This window comes from Scophthalmus maximus, chromosome 11 (genome assembly GCF_022379125.1).
Source record: "Scophthalmus maximus strain ysfricsl-2021 chromosome 11, ASM2237912v1, whole genome shotgun sequence".
Taxonomy (NCBI): domain Eukaryota; kingdom Metazoa; phylum Chordata; class Actinopteri; order Pleuronectiformes; family Scophthalmidae; genus Scophthalmus; species Scophthalmus maximus.
In genome coordinates, this window is record NC_061525.1 from 18,975,887 (window position 1) to 18,982,972 (window position 7,086).

General features: G+C 39.6%; 1 non-coding gene and 1 pseudogene across 1 annotated transcript; both read right to left on the reverse strand.

The window, feature by feature from the left end:
- Nucleotides 1-1,633: 1,633 nt before the first annotated feature.
- On the reverse strand, nucleotides 1,634-1,838 carry LOC118299923 (annotated as a pseudogene).
- Nucleotides 1,839-3,164: 1,326 nt separating this feature from the next.
- LOC118299933 lies at nucleotides 3,165-3,355 on the reverse strand. Its single transcript, XR_004789997.1, has one exon. It is a non-coding gene; the product is annotated as a U2 spliceosomal RNA (small nuclear RNA).
- Nucleotides 3,356-7,086: the final 3,731 nt, after the last annotated feature.

The window sequence follows — 7,086 nt, forward strand, 5'->3', positions numbered from 1 at the left end:
CCGTTGTGTTCTTTTATTTAAAGAATATGCGCCATATATGCAAAATGGTCCGTTTACAAGACAGGAAGATGAGTCCATATTGTGTCTCTATTGGGGCATATTCACATATCTTCAATTAATCAAATTACCACAAATGAGACGTGATAAATATTAGGTCTTGTCAGTTTTCGTTATTTTCCCTGGTGCCCAATAAACCATCAGTAATCAAGAGCAGAAATTATAACCTTTATTAATGAATTAGCTGATTGAGAGAAAGTGAGGCTGTTTGCTTGTTTCCCCCTGTTTCTAATATTGTTATTCAACATTTTTTAGGTTTTTGACTGTTGGCCAAAGAAAATCTAGTGTTTGAATATGTAAACTTGGGCCTTAAGCCAAAACCAAAACCGTATTGCTGTCGGTCAACAGTGCTAACTACTGCACCACCATGCCAGCACTTCATCACATTATGTAAATCCATTTATGTGAACACGGATTTTTTAATTATCTCTGGGTCAGTGGTATAAGAGCAATAACAGACACCAGCAGCATCCTGATATGGGGTAGAATATAAGGTATATTATTTTACTAAATAATTTGGACACTTTCAAAGTAAAGCTGCAGCTTCACATTGCTCCTGTAATCACATGCTCTTCCACCCAAATATGCTCGTGTGTTGTCACATGCCATCTGTGAGGATAAGCAGCTTCACATGCACTCACAGCAACCACAAGGCAGAGCATGCAGTCATTCATTACCTCCATGTAAAATGTGGTTTAATGGGTCCATCATGACCCTGACTAAAAGATCCAATTTTATTTGTATAGCGCCAAATCATAACATACATTATCTCAAGGTCAAGAGACCTCACAATATTACAGAGAAACCCAACAGTTCCCACAATGAGCAGCACTTGGCGACTGTGGAGGAGAGAAAAATCTCTCGCAGAACCGGACTCAGTTGTCGGCGACCATCTGCCGTGACCAGTCGGGGTGAGAGGAGAGAACGGGGAGAGATGAGGGAGAGAGAACAGTTGTATAACCGTTGCTTTAAGCTCTATCAGACTAATTCTTATGATTACATGAATAATACTGAAACTTAAAGATGCAATGACATTGCTAATAACAATAATGGATGTGGATCCTGCAGCTCTGGGGTCAGAGATACACAATGGGAGAGAGAAAACACAGTTAGTGACATGTCACGTAAATACATGGGGGCAGAGAGAGAGAGAGATTAATACTAAACATATTAACACGTCTTCTTTTCTTTCAACTTGGTTGACAGAAGAACTCAAGAACTCAAAAAATATTATAAAAAATGAATAGAATAAAATGGCAAAAGTAAAAAGATGCAAATAAAGTGAGATATTAGATAGTATAAAGTTCCAGTCTGGCACAGTCTGCGACGTCCATCCCTCTGGATGAGGCTTCATCATCACAGGAAATTGAGTTGATTCCCCTCATATTCTGTCAGTCTTACTTCCTCCTGTGCAGCGTTGCCGTGGCAGCCTGTCACATCATATCCCTAAGTGGCTGAGCTGGGATTTTGCATGCAATCCCGCATGTTGGCCTCTCACTCCCTCTGCTGGCAGAACCAGGAATAACATCATTCATTCTTTATTCATACCTTATTTGGATCATCATGTCAGTTTCTATGGATGTACCTCAGACAGACATTATGCAGTCTAGATTCCCACATTTGGGGACTTCTTAGGCATCAGCACAACCGGAGTGCAATGGCTGAGCCACGCCCTGGGTGAACCACCTTCTTGATCATAATAATAATGATAATAATACATTTTATTTATAGCTAAAAGCAATCTCAAAGTGATCATGGTATCTGCCGTGCCAGGTAAGTATGAGTTGTACAGCTCACGGGCAGAGGGGTCTTTCACAGACAAACCGTGCTGAGTGATGTTGCTTACCATCTACAAATTAACAAAACCACGGGCAATAGGGGCCCGTGACTCTGTCAGTCTTTACAGGAAGTCAATATAGATAGAACTGTTTTACAAAAAGATTATTTTACATTTTATTCGTTAAAATGGTTAGATTTACCATCATGCAATGCTGTATTTCCATTAATCTACATCTGAAAGTCAAATAAAAGAATAGAAACTGAAACATTCAGAATCCCCCCATTCAAAAACCCACTTCCTGTCTCTTTGTTACCGGCAGGGTGGTGGGTGAATGGCATTCTCACTACTGCCACCTATTGTCCTGGAGTGTGACCAATGCTATTTCTTCAACATACTGTAATTATCCATGTTTCTTTGTATGCAACTCATAGCAAGAAGAAATAATTAAGATAATAACATGAGCAGTATTACAGAATATATGTATGTCTATTTTTGATCTGTCAGGGGGAAGCAGGCTGGAAAAGAGAAGCAGCAGAAATTATGCGGAGTGGATTTTCACTTCTTGGTAATGAAACAGTAATAATAAGACTTAATGACTGAATTTCAAACTGTAGACTTTGTAGAAAAATATCCATCCCATTAATGGGAATTCTGGTTGACAATATATTAGGAATACCTCTTCACTTGCAACAGTTTATCGATTAATCGATTAGTAATCGACTACTTAATCAATAGTCAACTATTTTGATAATTGATTAATCAGTTCAAGTAGTTTTATGAAAAAGAAAGTCAAAATTCTTAGATTTCAGCTTCTTTAATGTGAATATTTTCTGGTTTCTTTGCTCCACTATGACAGTAAACTAAATATCTTTGGTGTGTGGAAAAAAGAAAAACATAAATCTTTACCATTTTATGACATTCTATGAACCAAACAACTCGACAGATTAATCAATAATGAAAATAATCGTTAGTTGGAGCAGCCCTAATCCTGAGGAAGGTGTAGGCATGTTGTAGTTTATATGGCAGTTACAGAGAAACACAGCACACCAGAATGCATGAAGGGAAAAGCGAATGGTAAGAACAAGAATAGTAGAGCAAGCTTACAATACAAAAAAAAAACAAGAGTAAAGAGCGTTATGAGATAAATACATCAATATAGAAATAAAGAAAAGCAAATTCTACAGTTACTGTGTCACAGAAATAATTTTGCTGATCAAGGATCTGGCAACTAAAATTCCTATCATCATTGTTATTATTACCATTATTAACAATAATACATCACCAGTGTGACCTAAACATAATTTGTTTTTATTTTTCCACAGGCAGAGGGGGGTGCACCGTTCCTGGAGGTACTGCAATACCAGGTCGATGCGCGGAGTGGACGGAGCAAGCCCCTATTCCATCTCCCTATTCCAAAAATCAATTTAATATATGGTCCCCGGGTAGGGGACGTATCAGATATTAAACTGATAAGAACAGATACTACACTTGATCTTAGCCAAAAGGCCGAGAAGCGATACCGAGGAGTTGTCGGAGGCAGCTTAGTGATTCTGCCCACAGTCGTTTTCACTCAGAGGTCTAATTTATACATTTACAGTTTACGCACAGTCGGAGAAACCGGAATAAAATATGACGAACGACGGTGGAGGGACAGTCGCAGAATCGCTGCGAGTTAAATTATTGTAAAATAAAAATAAAAAATTCGGTGGACGCTTCCTGGTCACGAGGTACGATCGCGTCCAATAGGAGTTCAGAGCATTCGTTCTTCTGCAAAAACGTCAAAAAACACACGGCTGTGTGCGTGAATTCCATCGACGTTGACGACGGCGTGTGAAATGAACCGATCGCTAGTGAGTTCTCTGTGGGTTGAACGTTAAACGTGCTGTTTTAGTCACACAGCGTCTCTGTCTGCAGCCGCCAGCGGTGACGCATTTCCGTTCTAACATCGGCTTCTGTCTCATCCGTTAACGTCTGTATTTTAACGGGAGGGAGTGGAGTCTGGTGTGTCTCGGACAGGAATGATTACAAGTCAGAACTATATGCAAATTGGGTGATCGATACAGAACAGCTCACACAGCAAACATGAGTCTCTGCATGAGAACTGCTTCTTCTAGCACAGTGAATTGAATTGTAGCACCCTCTGCTGGACGATTAAGATGACTGCAGCTCATTCACCACTTGCGACAAGTTTTTCAGTTTGTCATGTTACATTTTTATCTACGTGAATCTGTGTGCAATTCACAGCAAGAGGAAACAAGTTTGTTTTTTTTAAATAGAGCGTACACGGTACTCGTCTTTCTTTGATCTGACAGGGGAAACGAGCTGGGGAAATAGCAGCAGCATAAATGGAGGATTTTCACATCTGGAGAGTGAGCTTCAGTAATAATGATACTGGAGGAGAGTTCATTTCGAAACTCAGCACAACGAAGCTGTACAACAGTTACAAACAAGAGCAGTTTTGAGAAGAAGAAAACATGATTTCATATGCGTCTCAATTAAACCGACAGTGAACACAGCCCACTTCCTTTTCTCATTGTCTCAAAACAAATCACACCTAGGTGCAGCCTCGTGCCTTTGCAACATGTGGGTACTTATATAGTCAAATCAGAACAGTGTACCAACAGGTGTACATCCTGTGTATCATTGTTCCAGGTAACTTTGCCCTTATCACAAGGGACTCTGCAGATAATTACTACATTACAATTACTACCTTAACGCCATCAGAGCAAATTCTGCATGATATCGTTTGTGTTTGACAATCGCGAAGAAAATACCCCTGCTGGATAATTAAAGTAACTGCGTCCAACGCCCCCCTCGTGCTTCTACCGTTAGCTAACTTTTTCGAGCGGTATTCAAGTTAGCATCTTAGCATTGGACAATCCATTGTTTGTATCCGCATGTTGCGAACTCATTGCACGTTAAAGTTTGCCCTAAACAAACGAACGTGTTTCCTGGACAACTGCATGTGTTTACAAGACTGTCACTGTGACGCATGAAAGTACAGAATACCTGGTTCAGGTACAGGCCCAGTTTACCACTCACCTGTAATTGAACAGCAATTGCGTCGACGGTATTTCGGTAGTTAACTGAATTGGCACAATCTTTTTTTTAACCTGCATGGTGAAAAGCCCCCGCCATTAAAACCACAGTCAATAAACCCCAAAACCTACCTTTCAACTCACATGACAGGCGTCTAACGTGACAATAAAAGATTTGAAAAATAAAGTTTACATACCCCAAAGCGTCCGGGTGGCATAAACCGAACTTTATATCGAAGTGAAAAAAACTGCCAGTCCATCGTGCTTGCGTCAAGCAGACGACACTTCAACATGAACACCACCACAGTGGGTGAGGCCTCCCTTTGCTCCCACAAAATGTTGGAAACTTTCCTTTGAGATACTGCTCCATGGAACATGCATCATTACATTGCACGTTATTATGTGTAGTAATGTAATCGCAAATAGTCTTTTGTTTTTGTTATGGCATAGTATTTTTCTATTTTATGTCCCTTACCTCAGATTCTGTTTCTATTCTACTTTGTATTATTATCAATTTTTTTTTTCAAATTTTCCCTTATGCTGCCGTGTCGATTGTGAATTTCTCCTATGGGGATCAATAAAGGTTCATCTCATCTCTTATCTAATTTCTGCGATGCATAATCATGCTTCAGTTCTCACGTTCTACCACATCCCAAAGATGTTTTATTGGATTCAGTTCCAGTGGTTGGAGATGCCACTGATGTTCACCAATCTCATTAATTGTCATATTCATAAAACCAGTTGCAGATGATATTTTTACATTATCATGCTGGAAGAAAATTTTAAACTGTGGCCACAAAGGGACAAAGTGGTCAGTTACAATGCTGTGGCATTCAAACCATGATTGATTAGTTTTAATAGGACCACAGTTTGGCAAGAAAACGCCTCCCAGTGTTCCTAAAGAAGTGCTCAGTGAGTGTATTTGTGCTCAGATGTTATTTTCTGTCTTGTGTCTTTCAATTCAAAACGTCAATCTGACCTGAAGCTGCAGATGAATGTTTACCTCCTGTTCATCATCACATTCGTTCCAAAACAACCAAGTACTATTGGAGTGAAACACAGTTAATTTTGGTAATAATTGTGTTAACGTTTTAGGGCAAGACTTATTATTATCAGTGTCCATTTCATCAGTGTAAATTCTGTTTTTTAAATGTTAGAAAACTATGTAGGAATTCACTCTTGGCCTATGTCACACAAAAAAAACTATTAAAAACGTGGGTTGTATATTTGTAAAAAATGAAGTGCAATGTCCTTATATCCGACTCACCAATTCAAACTGGCGTTGAATTGGAGGCTCTAAGGGTAAACTGGTAAATTTACTTGCGATAATGGGCATTTTCATATTTCCTACAGTCACTAAAGGCAGCAGCATGCAGCAGCAGCAACAGTATGCAGCATGCAGCAGCATGCAGCAGCATCAGCAGTATGCAGCAGCAGCAGCAGCATGCAGCAGCAGCACTCGGCGAGCTACAGAAGAAAATGATTGATGCGTGAGGAGGTATGCATGTAAAGAAAAAACACAATGTCCTTTCGACTAAACAAATATTGAGAAAAAAAAATGTTCCACCTCTCAGACACGACGAATCTAGTTTCCACGTAAGAGTGATAATACGACGCTGTCTGGTTTATTCTGGAAACATTTGAGGCATAAAAAAAAAAACATTTTATAGCTGTTGTTGATGCTGGTCGTTCGCGATGAATTCTGGGCATTTCTCGCTCAGCCCTCCCTGGTCCTCCCAACTTCTCGCAGCTGCGCCAAGCTGTCGTAGAATACGCTCAGCGATACCGGAAAGGGAACCACTTTTGTAACAAAATAAAAGCCTAAAATGTGTATCACAGGGAAACGCAGAGAAGTAAAAAAAAAAAAATAATCAAGATTTAAGATACCCCACAGATTTGAAAGTGATCATTTAAATCAGGCCTACTATGCAGAGGTTTTAGATCAATTTTTGATGCATCACTTAGTACCATCAGTGAGGCATCTCCAAAGTCATTCTTCAGTATGAAACAAGAAGAAAAGAAGAACAAGGATTCCCAAAACAGATGGTCAAGGCCCCAAAAGAGCCCTGATTTCAAAATCCTGTAGTCAGTCGGGATCACATGAGGAGACAGGAGACAGGAGACAGGACACACCGATACAGAGTTACTCTGTCAAGTACATATAAAACAGTTTACCAATGTTTTAAAATCGAATCTTTTTTTTCTGTTCAC